The sequence below is a fragment of the Trichechus manatus genome, unplaced genomic scaffold (genome assembly GCF_000243295.1).
Source record: "Trichechus manatus latirostris isolate Lorelei unplaced genomic scaffold, TriManLat1.0 scaffold00151, whole genome shotgun sequence".
In the NCBI taxonomy this organism is placed as follows: domain Eukaryota; kingdom Metazoa; phylum Chordata; class Mammalia; order Sirenia; family Trichechidae; genus Trichechus; species Trichechus manatus.
Genome location: NW_004444087.1, coordinates 5,475,294 through 5,493,519, shown reverse-complemented (window position 1 = coordinate 5,493,519; position 18,226 = coordinate 5,475,294).

Genomic DNA, 18,226 nt, shown 5'->3' with positions numbered 1-18,226 from the left:
AATTTTAAGAAGGCACCTGCACGACACGACACTGAGTGTCATCCCCGGGCCTCAGTGTATGTTCGTTTGAGTCTGTGTGAGTTGATGGGGTACAGGCCAATCTGTGTATACGTGTGCCTGTGTGATTTGTGGGTCTGTTCTTGTATCTGCGCCTTTCTAGAGTCTGTCTGTGTGTGCCTTCCTCCTCTCCCCTCTCCCTTGCCTTGGTTTCCTCACTTGTGTCTTTGGAGTGTGTGTTGGGGGAGGGGGCAGTGGTTGGGATCTTCCCACTGCAGGCCTATATCGTTTGCAGAACAAAGGTTGGGGGTGGGGGAGAGGGGTGGGCTACAGCTGCTGCTGCCTTTACCGCAGCCCCAGAGCCCCAGGGGCAAGTCCTTGGCTGGTCTCCTGCCTTCTGGCTGCATGAATATTTAATCTGCTGGGGCCTTGGGCTGGACTAGCACCAGTCTGCTTGCTCCCCTTCCTGGCTTGTCCTCCTAAGGCGCAACAGGGGCTAGGCAGGTCAAGTGCTAGGACAGGGTCCTCCAGAGTGCCTGCAGGCCTTTCCTTGCTTGGAGAGCCGTGGCTGGGTGTGTGGAGGGGCTGGGAGAAGCTGAGGATGTGCAGGGACATGACATCATCTCAGAGAGAAGCCCATTGCTTTAAGTAAAGTCACATTTGCTTTTTGAACCTTCATCACATTCGTCTGGTTCCCCACCAGCCCTCACCTCAACTCTGGAACTAGTGCCTGGGAACACTGTACCAACTGGGCACACCTCCCCCTGCCCTCCCCTCATCTCTGTCTGGGGCCCCTGCCTTCCTATCTTCACAGTGGGAGCTGGTGCAGAGGAGAAGGGGAGAGAGTTCTGCAAGTTATCTGCAAGCAGCCTTCCCCAGCAGCCTTGGGGCCCCTATTCCACCAGGCCTGGGATGGGGAGCCCTGGGAGCCTGGACGGTCTTTCCTCCTCCCCTTACGCTGGCTCATTGGAATAGATTTCCGCCTTGGTCTCCCTACCAGCCTGCTAATTTTTCAAAAAGTACTCCTTCCCTTGTGTTATTCATTTTAGCAAATGGCATCACCATCTGTGCTGGTTTTTCTCTGTTCCCTCCTCTGGATCCGTTCTCCGCCCTTCTCTGCCCTGCTCTGGGCCTTGGGATGCTGACCTGTACAGACTAATTACCCAGGCTCCCTTGCTCCTATCTTCTGGTTGTATTCAATTTACTAACACTCACCCAGCATCTTACCCTTTAAAAGTAGTTTCCCATCCATTATTTGGATTGTTGCTGTTAACGGCCCTACAAAGTAGATACTGTTAACACTATACCTGCTTTACATATATTCATCCAATGGGAGGCATCACTGGGAAATAGAGGGTGGGAGGAGAGAGAGTATTTATTCCCCTGCTGAGTTCTTCTACAGCTCTGGTCTAGTGGCCACTTCTTGTCAAGCTCCTGCATCAAGTCTCCTCTCTGTGGCCATTTAGGTCTAGGTGGTATCAGCTCCCTCCTGTTATAAGTCCCTGGGTACTTCTCAATCTCTTGCTGGTCCATTCTCACATCCCCAGTCACACCTCTGTGCAGAGTCCCTTCGTCAGACTCTCTTCAGTTAAACTTTTGGGAGGGTGGATGCTGTCTACTTCATTCCAGGTCTCTGACCCATACACCCTCCCTCCCCAAAAGCCAGTCGCTAAGTCAGAGCTCTGTGAGTCCTTGGGCCCTCAAATTCCCCCCTTCTCCAGGCAGACTTTCCATCTCCTGGAACTGTCCCATCTCCTTCACCCCCTCTGCCTGGTCCTTGCCTGGTGCTCTTCCCTCCTCCCCATTCACTCTCACCTAGAACGCATGTCTGCTTGAATGATGGCGCTTGATCCATTAACCCTTCCAAGAGCTCCCTATATAAAACAGAGCTGCCTTACACAGCATTATTTTCCCTTTTACCCTCCCTTATTTCTGCCTTATCACTATCACCACTTGGGTTTAGCTCTGTCTTGATGCTTGAGTTACATGAGGGCAAGGACTTTACTTACTGCTGTATTCCCAGTTTTAGCACATGTGTCTGTCAGTTTGTCGTACTGTGGGGGCCTGTGTGTTGCTGTGATGCTGGAAGCTATGCACTAGTATTCAAATAACAGCAGGGTCACCCACGGTGGACAGGTTCAGCTGAGCTTCCAGACTAAGACAGACTAGGGAGAAAGACCTGGCAGTCTACATCTGAAAAAAATTAACCAGTGAAAACCTTATGAATAGCAGCAGAACATTGTCTGATATAGTGCCAGAAGATGAGACCCTCAGGTTAGAAGGCACTCAAAAGACGACTGGGGAAGAGCTGCCTCCTCAAAGTAGAGTTGACCTTAATGATGTGGATGGAGCCAAACTTTCGGGATCTTCATTTGCTGATGTGGCATGACTCAAAATGAGAAGAAACAGCTGCAAACATCCATTAATAATAGGAATGTGGAATATACAAGATATGAATCTAGGAAAACTGAATATCATTAAAAATGAAATGGAATTGATAAACATTGATATCCTAGGCATTAGTGAGCTGAAATTAACTGGTATTGGCCATTTTGAATTGGACAATCATATGGTCTACTATGCCAGGAATGACAACTTGAAGAGGAATGGCATTGCATTCATCGTCAAAAAGAACATTTCAAGATCTATCCTGAAGTACATGCTGTCGTTATAGAATAATATTCATACACCTACAAGGAAGACCAGTTAATACGACTATTATTCAAATTTACACACCAACTACTAAACCAAAAATCAAGAAATTGAAGATTTTTACCAACTTCTGCAGTCTGAAATTGACCAAACATGCAATCAGGATGCATTGATAATTACTGGTGATTGGAATGCAAAAGCTGGAAAGAAAGAAGGATCAGTAGTTGGAAAATATGGCCTTTGCGATAGAAATGATGCCAGATATTGCGTGTCAGAATTTTGCAAGACCAGCGACTTCTTCATTGCAAATACCTTTTTCAACAACAGAAATGTTGACTATACACATGGACCTTGCCGAATGGAATACATAGGAATCAACTCGACTGTATCTGTGGAAAGAAGTGATGGAAAAGCTCAATATCATCAGTTAGAACAAGGCCAGGGGCTCATATGCAAGTTCCAGTTGAAGCGAAAGGAAGTTAGAACAAGTCCACAAGAGCCAAAGTACGACCTTGAGCATATCCCACCTGAATTCAGAGCCCATCTCAAGAATAGATTTGACGCATTGAACACTAATGACCAAATGCAGATGAGTTGTGGAAGGACATCATACATGGAGAAAGCAAGAGGTCATTAAAAAGACAGGAAAGAAATAAAAGACCATAATGGATGTCAGAAGAGACTCTGAAACTCACTCTTGAAAGTTGAGTAGCTAAAGCGAAAGGAAGAAATGATGAAGTAAAAGAGCTGAACAGAAAATTTCAAAGGGCAGCGCAAGAAGACAAATGAAGTCTTATAATGACATATGCAAAGACCTGAAGTTAGAAAACCAAAAGGGATTTCTTGGCATTTCTCAAGCTGAAAGAACTAAAGAAAAAATTCAAGCCTCGAGTTGTAATATTGAAGGATTCTATGGGCAGAATACTGAATGATGCAGGAAACATCAAAAGAAGATGGAAAGAATACACAGTCACTGTACCAAAAAGAGTTGGTCGACATTAAATCATTTCAAGAGGTAGCATATGATCAAGAACTGATGATACTGAAGGAAGAAGTCCAAGCTGCACTGAATACATTGTCAAAAAACAAGGCTGCAACAATCGATGGAATATCAGTTGAGATGTTTCAACAAATGGATGCAGCGCTGGAGATGCTCATTTGTCTATGCCAAGAAATTTGGAAGGCAGCTCTCTGGCCAGCCGACGGGAAGAGACTCATATTTATGCTTATTCCAAAGAAAGGTGATCCAACCGAATGTGGAAATTATCAAACAATGTCATTAATATCACACGCAAGTAAAATTTTGCTGAAGATCATTCAAAAGTGGTTGCAGCAGTACATCAACAGAGAACTGCCAGAAATTGAAGCCAGAATTCAGAAGAGGATGTGGAACAAGGGATATCACTGCTGATGTCAGATGGATCCGGACCAAAAGCAGAGAATACCAGAAAGATGTTTACCTGTGTTTTATTGACTATGCAAAGGCATTTGACTGTGTGGATCATAACAAATTATGGATACAATTGCAAAGAATGGGAATTCCAGAACACTTAATTGTGCTCATGAGGAACCTCTACACAAATCAAGAGGCAGTTGTTTGAACAGAACAAGGGGATACTGCATGGTTTAAAGTCAGGAAAGGTATGCGTCAGGGTTGTATCTTTTCACCATACTTATTCAATCTGTATGCTGAGCTGTATCCAAGAAGCTGGACTATATGAAGAAGAACGTGGCATCAGTACTTACTGATGAAGATCAAAGATACAGCCTTCAGTGTGGATTACACCTCAACACAAAGAAAACAAAAATCCTCACAAATGGATCAATAAGCAACATCATGATAAATGGAGAAAAGATTGAAGCTGTCAAGGATTTCATTTTACTTGGATCCTCAGTCAGCACTCATGGGGAAACAGCAATCAAGAAATCAAATGACACATTTCATTGGGCAAATCTGCTGCAAAGAACCCCTTTAAAGTATTAAAAAGCAAAGATGTCACTTTAAGGACTAAGGTGTGCCTGACCCAAGCCATGGTGTTTTCAATTGCCTCACATACATGTGAAAGCTGAACAATGAATATGGAAGACCCAAGAAGAAGAACTGACACCTTTGAATTGTAGTGTTGGCGAAGAATATTGAATATACCACGGACTGCCAAAAGAACGTACAAATATATCTTGGAAGAAGTACAAGCCAGAATGCTTCTTAGAAGCGAGGATGGCGAGACTTCATCTTGCATACTTTGGACATGTTATCAGGTAGGATCAGTCCCTGGAGAAGGACATCATGCTTGGTAAAGCAGGGTTACCAAAGAAGAGGAAGACCTTCAAGGAGATGGATTGACACAGTGGCTGCAACAATGGGCTCAAGCATGACAATGATCGTGAGGATGGCACAGGACTGGGCAGTGTTTCGTTCTATTGTATGTAGGGTTACTATGAGTCGGAACCGACTTGACGGCACCTAACGACAACAACAACAGCACATAGTGAACCAAAAAAACAAACCAGCGGCTGTTGCATCAATTCCAACTCATGGTGACCCCTTGTGTATCAGAGTAGAATTTTGCTCCATAGAGATATTAATGACTATGACCTTTGGAAGTAGATTGCCAAGCCTTTTTTCTGAGATGCCTCTGGGTGGATTTGAATCACCAACCTTTGTTTTAGTAGTCGAGTGCTTAACTGTTGTGCCATCCAGAGACTCCTCAGCACATAGTAGGTGCTCAATAAATATTTTTTGTTGATTGAATGTCTAAATATTTCCCTCAGTGCTTGCTCAGTTTATCTTCTGCCTAGCCTCACCTGCAAAATTGTGTCCGGTTCACATTCTGTCATTTGTATTATGAGACCAACCATGTCATGAGTAAGCCTTTCCAGAGTCAACATGAGACTTAGAGTCTGATTCATAGCCCTGTGCCTGGAGGGGATTCATGCTGTCCCATTCCCTCCATATCCAGACTCACTTGCTTTCAACCTCTCAGTAAATTTGGCACTGCCCGCCTCCCCTGTCTTCTCCCCCAAGGAACCCTGCATCCTCCACTGAAACTTTATACTTGCTGTTCCTCCACCTGTAGCACTTCTTCCCGCTTCGCCTTGTCCTTCAATGCTTAGCTCTAGGGTGAACTCCCCTCCAGAGACAAGAGGAGGAGAGGTAGGCCCTGTGATGGGAGGTGGGGTCAGCTGGGCCAGCGCCCCCTTCACTCACCAGAACTCTCAGGCCTGGAGAGTGGCTGATAGTGGCCTTGACCTCAGAATTGGCCCTACGCTTCTCTCTTATTTGCCCTGCTTCTGTCACCCTCTCTATGCTACTCTGTGTCTAGCATGTGAGCTCCCCGAAGGCAGGACTGGGTCGTGCCTATCTCTGTATCTCCGGTACCGGTGCAGGACCTGGCTGGGAGGAGGCGAGAAATAATTGCTTGTTGAATTGAGTTGTCTGCTTTCCTGCCTCTGTCCTCTCCCTCCCTCTCTCTTTTTTTGCCTCTCCAGCTCTTTTACTTTATCTCTGCCTCTGCCTTGCCTCTTTCCATTTATCTTTCTGAGTGATGGGATGGAGACACACACCATGGGGCACCTGGCCTTGAAGTCAGTCCCTCTGTTCTGGTGTTTCTCAAAGTGTTTCCTTGACTTCCTGCACCAGAACCACTTCAAGTGCTTGGTAAGTGTGTTGGTATCTGAGCCTCAGCCCAGACGTACTCTAAAACTTCTCTATTGCTGTGTAACAAATACTCCAAAAGTTAATGGCTTAAAACAACAACCATTTTATAATGTCTCACAATTTTGGGGGTCAGAAATTTGGGCAGGGCTTCGCTAGGTGATTCTTTTGCTCTGTGTGACACCAAATGGGATCACTTGGTGATATTCAGCTGCTGAATGGGTTGGGCTAAGCTAGAAGGTCCAGGACGCCTTCCCTTACATGTCTGGGGCTTTGGTGGGGATGGCTAGATGGCTGGGCTCAGCTGGATCTCTCTGTTTCCAGGTAGTCTCAGGCCTGTCCATGCAGTGTCTCTAGCAGGGTAGTCAGACTGTTCTCACTGGGTCCTGTTCTCACTGGAGAGGAAGGCCCAGAACTGGAAGACAAAGGTAGCCTTTGAAGCTCAATTCCAGGCAATTTCATGCAAAGCCACCCAGGGCACATAGATGAGGTGACAGTCTGAAGCCACATGGACTTGTTGACTCTCCAACATGGTAGCTTGGGCTCTAAGAGCAAGTGTTCCAAGAGAAAAGAAGTAGAAGCTGCCAGTCTCTAATGGCCGAGGCTCAGAAACTGTCATGTCTCACTTTCAAGTAGTCACAAAGCTCACCCCATTTAAAATGGTGCATCTCCACTTATATTCAAAGGCAGGGGACATAGATCTCATGTCCTGATGGGAGGAGGTCACGGAATTAATGGCCATCTTTAATCTGCCATACTTACTGAGTCATACTCTTTGGGGTTAGACCCAGGACTTGTGCGTGTTGACGTGATCCTGAAGTTGAAGAGCCAGTGATGTGGCCTTTTCCACCCTAGTGAGCTTATGCTTCTCTTCCCTGGGCTGTTCCTTTGCCCAGCATGCCTCATGGCCCAACCTCCATGGGCTCAGGTGCTGTCGACCTTGTCCTCGTGCCGCTGTCACTCACCATCCCCCTTCCTTCACCTATCTCCCTGCAGCCACACACTGACACTTGTGTGGGGACACGTGGGTATGTCACAGAAAGATGGCAGATACAACATGAGTGACCAGCAGGCATTTGCCAAAGATATTGCACCAAGCACAGAGTATATTTTTAATTATTGCTTGATCTTGTTTTCACTGGACAGAAAAACCCAGAAATGGAAGACAAAGATAACCCTTGAAGCTCAGCTCCAGGGGACTTCATGCAAAGCCATCCAGGGCTCATAGACAAGAGGTAACAGTCTAAAGCGACACAGACTTGTTGACCCTCCAACAAGCAAAACTGAGTGAGGGGCAGGTGCATTCCTGGCTGGCTGTGGATCTGGGAACTTTGAGGGCACTGTAACTGCCCTCTCCATGCAGGTGAGATGGGGGGTGGGTCAAGGTACCTAAAGTGTCTTCCAAGACTGGCTGGACTTAGGCTTTGTCATGGGTGGAATTGTGTCCCCCAAAAAGATTTGTTGAAATCCTAACACCCACTACCTGTAAACATGACTTTGTTTGGAAATAGGGTCTCTGAAGAGGTTATCAGTTAACATCAGGTCATAGCGGAATAGGGTGGGTGACCCATGTGAGCGGTGTCCGTGGGAAAGGAGGAGGAGAGACACACAGGAAAGATGGCCATGTAGAGACAGAGGCAAAAGAATATCCCCCAAAACAGAAAAACCCATTGCTGTCAAGTCGATTCCAATTCATAGTGACCCTATAGGACAGGGTAGACCTGCCCTATAGGGTTTCCAAAAAGCAGCTGGTGGATTTGAACTGCTAACCTTTTGGTTAGCAGCCAAGCTCTTAACCATTGTGCCACCAGGGTTCCAAAGACAGAGGCAGAAATGAAAATTATACTGCCATAGCCAAGGAATGCCTGGGGCTTTGAGAAGCTGGGAGAGACAGGAAAGGCTTTTCCCCTAGAACTTTTACAGAAAGTATGCCCTGTCAACACCTTGAGTCTGGACTTTTAGCCTTAAGCCACCTAGTTTGGGGTAATTTGTTATGGTGGCCCCAAAACACTCACACAGGCCCTCAGAAGGCTACTTGAGCAATCTGGGTGGTGCCGCTGGAGGGACAGTTTTGAGCTGGGCCCCAAAGGGTGGGGAGGATGTGGCTGATCCAGTGGGAGGAGTGGGGTCTGGAGTCAGACCCAGGCCTTAAGTTCAGATTTGCTGCTTACTAGCCGTAAATGAACTTTGAAAAAATGATTCAAGCCTCACTGAGCCTCAATTTCCTCATCTGTAAAAGGGGCTAAGAATGCCTGTCTCTGAGGGCCCTTTTTCTAATTAGTATAGATCTCATGGGCATAGCCTGGTGAAAATTAGAGACGCAGGTGAAAGGCCAGTGATATTCTGGTGCCTTTTATCTGGAGAAGGACAAAACCTGGGCCTTCTGGCCCCTCCTGGCCTCTCCCGGTCTTGAGCCCGTAGTTGTTCACTCTTTGCCCCTGGCCCAAACCCTCAGCATTTCTTCTGTTATTGTCATCTTTCTGTCCTCTCTTCCTTCCCTGTCTCCCTGGTATCCCTGCGGTGGCCAGCACCTTGCCAGCTGCAGACACTCAGGACCGCTGTGGACCACACCGCCTCTAGCTCTTTGTGCCTCTCTGCCCAGCCCACCCCAGGGCCCTCCGTCTCCATTTCCCCCCCTCCTTCCTGCACATCACTCCCTCTCTGCAGCTGGCAAATTGAGGAGTCCCCTGTGGCAGGCAGGCAGGGCTGACCTTGAAGCAGATCTTTAATAAAAAATGAGCAGAGGCGGTAGCCTCCCCGCCCGCCTCCCCATGCACTCCCACCTCCTGCCCAGCCTCCCATTTGCCTCTTCTCCACATGTAAATCCATTGTAAGGAGACATTGCCCTGGGTAAACATTGCCCTGTTTAGGGTCCTTGTGAAGGTGCCAATCCCTGGGCTGTGGGGGTGCGAGGGAAGGATGCTTTGTTGGTGTCGGGCAGATGGGCTAGGAGGGGAGGGGGCTATACTTTGAGGCTGTGGGCCCTGCCTGCTTTTGCCTTAGAGCTTTACACAGGAGCTGGTCTTCCAACTGTGCCCACGATTCAGCCCCACCCCCGGCCTGAGGCCATCCTGGGCTGGGCTGCGGGAAGGCTGTCAGCAGCAGCCTAGGCCTCTCCCACTGCAAGGAGTTGGAATCAAGTCTCCTGCATACCCAGGGCCAGTCTGGGCCCAGGACTGAGTGGCCTACACACGCCTTTGAGCACTACTGCATCCTAGCGGTCATACTTCATCCTCATTATTTTTAATTCTCACAGTGAGCCTGCGAGGATCATTGCCCCATCTTACAGATGAGGACATTGAGGATCAGAGAGGTTTAGAGCTTACCCACAGCCACCCAGTTTGTAAAAGACCTGGGCAATGACTTGAGCCAGTATCAGTCTGACCCTAAGTCAGGCATGTCCCCCAACCACTGGCCTCAGAGTTGTCTCCCTGGGTCTGGGAGAGACACAGTCCTGCTCCTCCCTGAGGCTGGGACCGACCCTGGCCCTCTAATGTGGGCCCTGTTGAGTGGACAGACCTCCCAGGGCCAGGTCACCCATTGCTTGGCTCCTCAGTGGGTTCCCTTCTTCTCCTGAAACTCTAGAGACCTCAGGCCCCCGAGTGATCCACATGGTGGATTTGTGACTCTGGTTAGCCCAGATCCTCTGCCTAAGCCCTCAGATCTTGAATGGGTGCTCAAGAAATAAGTGTGGGAAAAGGAATAAATGAATAAGTCAGTGAGTGAGCCTGCAAATGAATGAATGAATGAGAATTCACTCGAATGAAGAAGTGAATGAGGCACTGAGTCAGTGAACTCTGCCTACCAGGCAAGGCAGAGGCTGGAGCAAAGAGACTGTGTCCTTTGTGGGCTTTCCCTACCCATGAGGCCCACCCTGACAGAGATGTCCACCAGCTGTTCATGCCTCCATTCCAGAGTGGAGAGTGGTCCCTGGGATGAGAATGCCTAGTTAGGGATGGCACCTCTTAGCCCCCTCATATGTAGATGGGACACTGTGACTAATTCTCACCAATGGAATGTAGACAGAAAGACATCTTTCTGGAGACACACCTAAGAGGCAGGTGTGCCCTCTCTACACTTCTTCCCCCATCTGCTGGCAGAAAGGCCCTGGGGTCGGGGAGTCATGGTGCCAGAAAATGGAAGGAGCCTGGGTACCTAAATCCTCACGTGGAGGAGAGCTGTCTGCCAACCAGGAACATCACAGGGGACTGTGTCACTAATGTGAAATCATAAGTAGCAGTAAGTCACTTATTATTTATTTGTTATAGCAGTGTTACCCTAACTCATACATCCAAAGAAGATAGTTCTTTGTCTTCAAGCTATGTCCAAGCAGGGCACACAATTGGCTGGAGCCAAGGGATGTAGGCCAGCAACCACTCAGGCAGGGGCTGTGGACACCCTCTCTGGTCAGAGATAGGCACCTGTAAGAGAGCTAGTCAGGCCCCTTACCCTTTGCCTGTCATAGATCTCCTCACCACTCATAATTCAGGGAGGAACTAATGTTGCTCCTGGGTTGGGAGAAGGACTCCGGTGTTGGGGTTAATTCATCTATGGCATTAGAAGTCAAGATCACGGTTATCCTTGAGTGGTGGTGACTAGAAGGGGCACAAGGGAACTGCTAATGTTTTGTGTCTTGATCTGGATGCTGATTCCATGACTATGTTCAATTTGTAAAAATTCATCAAGCTGTATATGTGTATGATTTGTGTACTTTATCTATGTATATTGTACTTCAATGATTTTTTAAAATGCCTAGGAGAGGGAGAGAAAACGGGTAGGAGAAGACAGGATGGAAACAAGCGGAGAAAATGTGGCAGAAGGGACAAAGGAGGGGTGGGGGGGGGCAGAGGACAGAAGGCAGCGGGCAGCCCTGCCCCTTCCCTGTTGCAGTGGCCTGGGGCATACACTTCCTCTTTCCTTGGCAGGTCACCCATAATCCCTTTATCCTACGCCAGGCCCAGGAAGCATCCATTGAACAGCTGCCCCAGCCCAGGGACCCTCACCTTCAAGGGTGTGAGGGTGATCTCTCCTTGGAGGCCTGGAACACCACACCTGGTCGACATGTTCCTACCTGGAGACAGTGTAGGCAGCAGAGATGGCAGCTGAGGCTGCCTTGGAGGATGTGACCCAGTTTCATCTGCAGAATCCATCTGTCAACAGAATAAATTCCAGTCACCTGAATTCATCACATACACACACACACACACACACACACTCATGCACATACCAGACTCACCCAACACATTCCTCATATGCACGCCACATGCACAAGCCCCATACACTGCATACACACACCCTATATACATACACCCCATACACATGCCCCATACATGCTTTATATACACACCTCAGACACATAGCCCATATACAAGCCCCATGTCCATGTCCCATACAAACACCCCATACACATGACCCATTTACATATGTCCCATACATGTTTCATATACATGTCACATACACCACCTACACGCATCCCATACACACACAGTTGGATGCACACACATCCAAGCATGTATCTGCAGCCCTTAAACACATGTAAGACTCAAACTTCAGCCACACAACTCCTCATATACACAGCACACACACACTCACACAAACATGGGAACACATACATGTGCATACATGCCCAAATATGCACCCGACACGTCAGACCTGGGGCAGGGATGGCAGGAGAGGGCTTGCCTGTGGGAGGAGCAATCCCACACTGACCCAGAGCCCCAGGCTCACAGAGGCAGGGACCCATCCATGAAGGGGCCCATCTCTTCCGTGAGGCATTCCCTGACAATCCAGTGACCCAAGAGCCTGAGTTGCAGAGATGTCCTCTCATGTGGGAATAGACGACACTTGTCCTTGTGGTATGTGTAGGGTGTATTGAGCAGGAATCTGCTAGGGTCCCAGAAAGTGGGTAAGCTGAGGGCAGGCTGGAAGGCAGAGGCTGGTGTCAGTGCTGGGCAACTCCAGGTCCTTGCACTGGACCCCGGGTCTGGTGTGAGGGTGGAGGGCTTGGGACAGGCTGTGAGTGTGGGGCAGGGAGAGAGCAGGGATACCTAGGACAGGCCTGCACGAGTGTGTGTGCACGCATGGTTATAAATATGTTGCATCCAATTGCATGCACCCAAACAGCCTCCTGATGCCCTGACACAGCGGGGCCCTTTCCGTCCCCTGCCCTCCTTTAATTGCTCCCCCAGAGACCCCAGAGGCTGAATTTGCTCCCAAACCAGAAGCCAGGGCAGAGAAAGCACTGCTAGCCCAGCCTTGCCCGTTTGCTCTGCCTGCGCTGGCCCCACAGATCCCTGTGTGGAAGGTCCCATCCTCGGTGGCCTTTTGCCCTCGCCTCCCCCGCCAGCTGTGCCCTTCTCCCAGAAGCCCCCAGTCTCAGACCCAGAATCCTCCCTCTGAGCCCCAGGAGGGCCCTGACTTCCATGTGAGGAGAATCACAAGGGCAAGCACCATTTATGAAACACCTTCTATGTGTTGCGTGGAGCCTTGGTGGTGCAGTGGTTAAGAGCTCGGCTGCTAACCAGAAGGTTGGCAGTTTGAATCCACCAGCCATTCCTTGGAAGCCCTACGGGGCAGTTCTACTCTGGCCTATAGGGTCGCCGCTTCATATATTTAATCCTCTCAGCAAGCCTGTGAGTGGGTATTATCATCTCCATTTTACTGGGGCTCAGAGAAGTCAAGTAATTTACTCAAGGCTCCATAGCAAGAGAGTGGCGGGATGAGGGGTAGGGTGGGCTGGGGTCTGGAGCGAGGTGACCTCTTGCTGGGGCCTGAGTGGCCTCATCTTTCAGGATGTCTTTCTGGACTACTCCAACTCCTACTGGACTCTTCCTTCTGGAAGGTTTTGTTGCACTAGGAAACTTAGAGTCAAATTTATAATGTAGCACAGTGTCACTGAAATATCAGCAATTGATGCTGCATCTCCACGTTTTTGCTACATGGAGTATCTGCTGTGCTGCTATTTCCTTTAACTCTTTCTTTACATCTACTCATAGTTATACTTGTTCTAAGTAATGCTGCTTGGAACAGGACATGGTGGGCTTGATGTGCTGGCTGCTAACATGTCCCATACACATTATAATCAATGTGCCGAAATCAGGTTGACACCCCTTGGGGAAGCTTCGCCTGGCTCCCAGCACCCTGGCCTCGGCCTCTACCTAATGCCAGGGCTCTCCAGCACGCTGTTGGTGTGCCGCCTCCCTCCCCCTCAGTCTCCTCCTGTGGCCTCTCCCATAGCTGCTGGGACAGTCCCACCCCTTCCAAGAACCTGGTTTCAACCCTGCTCGCTTCCCTAGTGGGAAGTGCCCTGGGGTGCGGTGTGCTCAGGTCTCAGCGGGGATTCAGGTCCTACCCACCCATTATTTGCTGGGGGACCTCTTTGACTCTGCTGTTGTTAATTGCCATTGAGTCGGCTCCAACTCATAGTGACCCCATGTACAACAGAACAAAACATTTTCTGGTCCTGTGCCATGTTCACGATCCTTGGTGTGCTCCAGTCCATTGTCGTGGCCACTGTATATTTTGATCGCCTTCCAACCTAGGGGGCTCATCTTCTAGCACCATACTGAATAATATTCTGTTGTGGTCCATAAGGTTTTCATTGGCTAATTTTCAGAAATACATTGCGAGGCCTTCCTTCCTAGTCTATCTTAGTCTAGAAGCTCTGCTGAAACCTGTCCACCATGGATGATTTTGCTGGCCTTTGAAATACTGGTAGCATAGCTTCCAGCATCACAGCAACACCCAAGCCATGACAGTTCAATAAACTGACAGTCGAATGGTGGACTCTGAGTTTTTGCTAGCTGTCCCTGTCTCACACATGTGCCCTGTAGGTGCCTGGCACAGAGTTGGCATCTCATAAAGGCGGCTGATGGTGCCCTGGGCTTTGTGGCCCCTCTCTGCTTTAGCCGTCTGTAACGCGGGTCTGAGGCCGCTGGGGTAGGGCTGTGAGAGGGCAGATGCAGTGCTCTGGTCAAGGTCAATAGCTCTGAGATGAAAACACAGGCTTTCTCGCATGTGCACTGGATGGGCAGCAGCCAGGGCTTGGAGGCGTGCACAAGCCCCCCTCTTTCCTGAGCCAGCTTCCTTCCTCAGAGCCCAGTCTACCCCAGGTACATCAGGCACCGAGCGAGTCGCTGTATTCAAATGCCCACAGTGCTCACAATGCCCCCACCCAACACACACACACACACATAAGGGCGCGCACACACACACGTATGCACACCCCCTAGCCAGTGAGAGGGGAATTCCCAATCCCCCCTACCCAGGTCCCAGCCAGGCCCCCCTTCCCTGTTGGAAGGGAGTTAACCTAATTACAGGCCTACGTTTGCCTAGCAGTCTGCCTAGCACGAGGCTCTCCCACCAGGCTGGGAGAATATTTAAACCAGCAGGAGCCTGAGAGGGAGAGAGAAGGGCGGAGAGGAGTTATTTTTAGGCAATGAAGTAGAGTTTGCAGTGGAGCTGGCAGCTTCCGAGAATGATGGGGGCTCAGGTCAGGTGGACAGGCAGCCTGGGTGTGGCTTCTCCTAAGAGGAACCAGGCTGGTGGGGGGTCTCCCGGGAAGGAGGAGAGGAGCTGAGAGGGGAGCAGGAAAGAGGGACTTGCCGCGGGTACCTACCAAAGCTGTCCTCACTGGCCATGAACTGGATTCCTTAGCTCTGTAGAGATCTGACACTCACCCGCAACACCACAGACAGACAGACAGACAGACACACACACACACACACACACACACACACACACACGCAGGGGGAGAGCCAGGAACAGGGAGGGGCTTCTCTGTCAGGGGTCTGAGAGCAGCTGGGCAAGGGCTGTGACGTCCACAAGCCCCTCCGTGAATAGCTGATGCCCTCCATTCAGGCCCCTCTTCTGAGTGCCACCCTATAGAGTGCCACCCAGCAGGGGGTGCAGCAAGAACACATCCCTCACCCCACCCCATAGCAGGAGACCAAATCCAGGGATCACAAGCACATGAAACATAAGAGTATGGTGAGCCAGGAACCCAGGAAATCCATGAGTTCTGGTTTCAAGAGGCAGAACCAAGCCCCATGCAGGGTGGGCCCACCTAGTGTAGGGCTGCTGCTAGGGAGACAGAGCCCTGCCCTTTCAGAAACTGCATGGTGCCATGCTTTATGGTGAAAGCTCTGGAGCCAAACTGCCTAGGTTCAAATCTTACCTTACCTGCTTTGTGACCTTGGATAAATCACTAAACCTCTCTGGGCTTCAGTTCTCTCCACTGTAAAATAGACATGCTAATTGTATCTACCTCCCAGGGTTGTGATGAAGATTAAAGGGACTGTTGTTAGGTGCTGTCAAGTTGGTTCTAACTCATAACGATTCTATGTATAGTAGAGCGAAACGTTGCCTGGTGCTGCACCATCCTCAAAAATCCTTGCTATGTTTGAGCCCACTGTTGCAGCCACTGTATCAATCCATCTTGTTGAGGGTCTTCCTCTTTTCCTCTGACCCTCTACGTTACCAAGCATGATGTCCTTCTTCAGGGATTGAAGCACTTACTGCTAAAGATCAAAGACTATAGCCTGCAGTATGGATTGCAGCTCAACATAAAGAAAACAAAAATCCTCACAACTGGACCAATAAGCAACATTATGATAAACAGAGAAAAGACTGAAGTTGTCGAGGATTTCATATACTTGGATCTACAATGAACACGCGTGGAAGCAGCAGTCAAGAAATAAAATGACGTATTGCATTGGGCAAATCTGCTTCAAAAGACCTCTTTAAAGTATTAAAAAAGCAGAGATGTCACCTTGAAGACTAAGGTGAGCTTGACCCAAGCCATGCTGCTTTCTTTTTTTTTTTTAAGGAAGGTGTGTTGCATTTAATGTTAGTACATCAAGTACCAAAATCAATTTTAAATATAATTTTTTTTTTAGCTTTGCAAATAGGTATTATTATTGTTTGGATCATCTTGCCTGAAATTTTTTTTTTTTAGTCATGGTGTTTTCAATTGTCTCATATGCATGCACAGGCATAGACATCTCTGAGCGATGTCTTAGTTATCTAGTGCTGCTATAACAGAAATACCACAAGTGGGTGGCTTTAACAAACAGAAATTCATTTTCTCACAGTTTAGGAAGCTAGAAGGTGCTGGCTCTAGGGGAAGTCTTCCTTTCTCTGTGGCTCTGGGGGAACGTCCTTGTTTCTTTTGAGCTTCTGTTCCTGGTGGATCTTCATGTGGCTTGGCATCTCTCTTCTCCCATCTCTGCTGTGTTCACTTGTTTAATCTCTTTTATATCGCAAGAAAGATTGACTCCAGATACACCCTACACTAATCCTGCCTCATTAACATAACAAAGAAAACCCCTTCCCAAATGGGATTATAACCACAGGCATAGAGGTTGGGATTTACAACACATATTTTTTTTTATTGTACTTCAGGTGAAGGCTTACAGAACAAATAGTTTCTCATTGAAACAGTAGTACACATATTGTTTTATGACATTGGTTAACAACCCCACAACATGTCAACCCTCTCCCTTCTCGACCTTTACAACACATATTTTTTGGGGACAAAATTCAACCCATTACATTCCACACTTTGGCCCCTCAAAATTCATGTCCTTGCCACATGCAAAACACATTTATCCCATCACATCATACCAAGTATTCAATCCACTCCAAGTCTAAAATCTCATCTTCTGCATCATGTAAATCACATATGGGTGAGACTTTTGGAGTATTCCACCCTGGAGCAAAATTCCTCTTCATCTGTGAATCTGTGAAATCTAGATTACAAGTTATCTGTTTCCAAAATACAATGGTGAACAGCCCAGGGACTAGAAGGCAGGAGGGGACAGGAAAGCTGGTAATAAGGAACCGGAGATCAAAAAGGGAGAGTGTTGACATGTCATGCGGTTGGTAACCAATGTCATAAAACAATATGTGTACTAATTGTTTAATGAGAAGGTAATTTGTTCTGTAAACCTTCATCTAAAGCACAATAATAAAAAAAATTCAAAAATTATAAATGAAAAACAAATAACAAACAAAATCGAATGGTGAAACAGGCATAAGGTAGACTTTTCTATTACAAATGAGAGAAATTGAGGGAAAGAAGGGATAACAGGCATCAAGCAAGTCTAAAACCCAGCAGAACAATTTACATTAGCTCTCGAGGCTTGAAAATAATCCTCTGTTCCTGAGATCATCTGGGCAATAGCCCCACCCTACAGACTCTGGGTATTGACCACACTCTCTGGATTCTGGGTAGATACCTCTTGGCCCTGGGCTTCAGCCCCACCTTCCAGGCCCTCTAGGATGGCAACTCTGCTCCCTCAGCTTTGGGTGGCTCCATTCTCCTAGTCCATCTGAGTGGCAACCCTACCCCCTCAGCCCCTGCAGGCCCTGTTCTACTGCCCCCTGAGCATGACAGCCCCGCCCCTTCAGCTTTGGGTGGCAGTCCCATCCCCCTGGCACACCTTAATGGCAGCCCCACACTCTGGAACTGAGTTGGTGAAGATCCAACTCTTTGAAACTGTAAAAACAGTGTAGGGGCAGTGTCTGACCTCCTCTAACTTCACAAGGAGGAAGGAGAATCATGACCAACAGCCCCAGGTTGATACCTATGAGGCAGAGGTCAGACATGCCTCCTCTCTCTGCCATCTTTACCAATTCTGACACCAACCATCCCTCCCACACACTCTCTACTTCTCTGCTGGGTTCGATGATTCACTGCAATGGCCACACAGAACCCACAGACAATACAATTATGGGGTTTATTAGGGAAGTAACAGGTTACAACTCAGGCTCAGGAACACTCAGGATACAGTTCTTCCATTAGGACAGCCTCTTTTCAGCTGTGCTCGAAGGCACACCTCTCCCTGGCCCTAGGCCTCTGCCCTACTCAGGCAAGTGTTAACAAAGCTCTTTTAGCCTGTCTTAGTTATCTAGCGCTGCCAT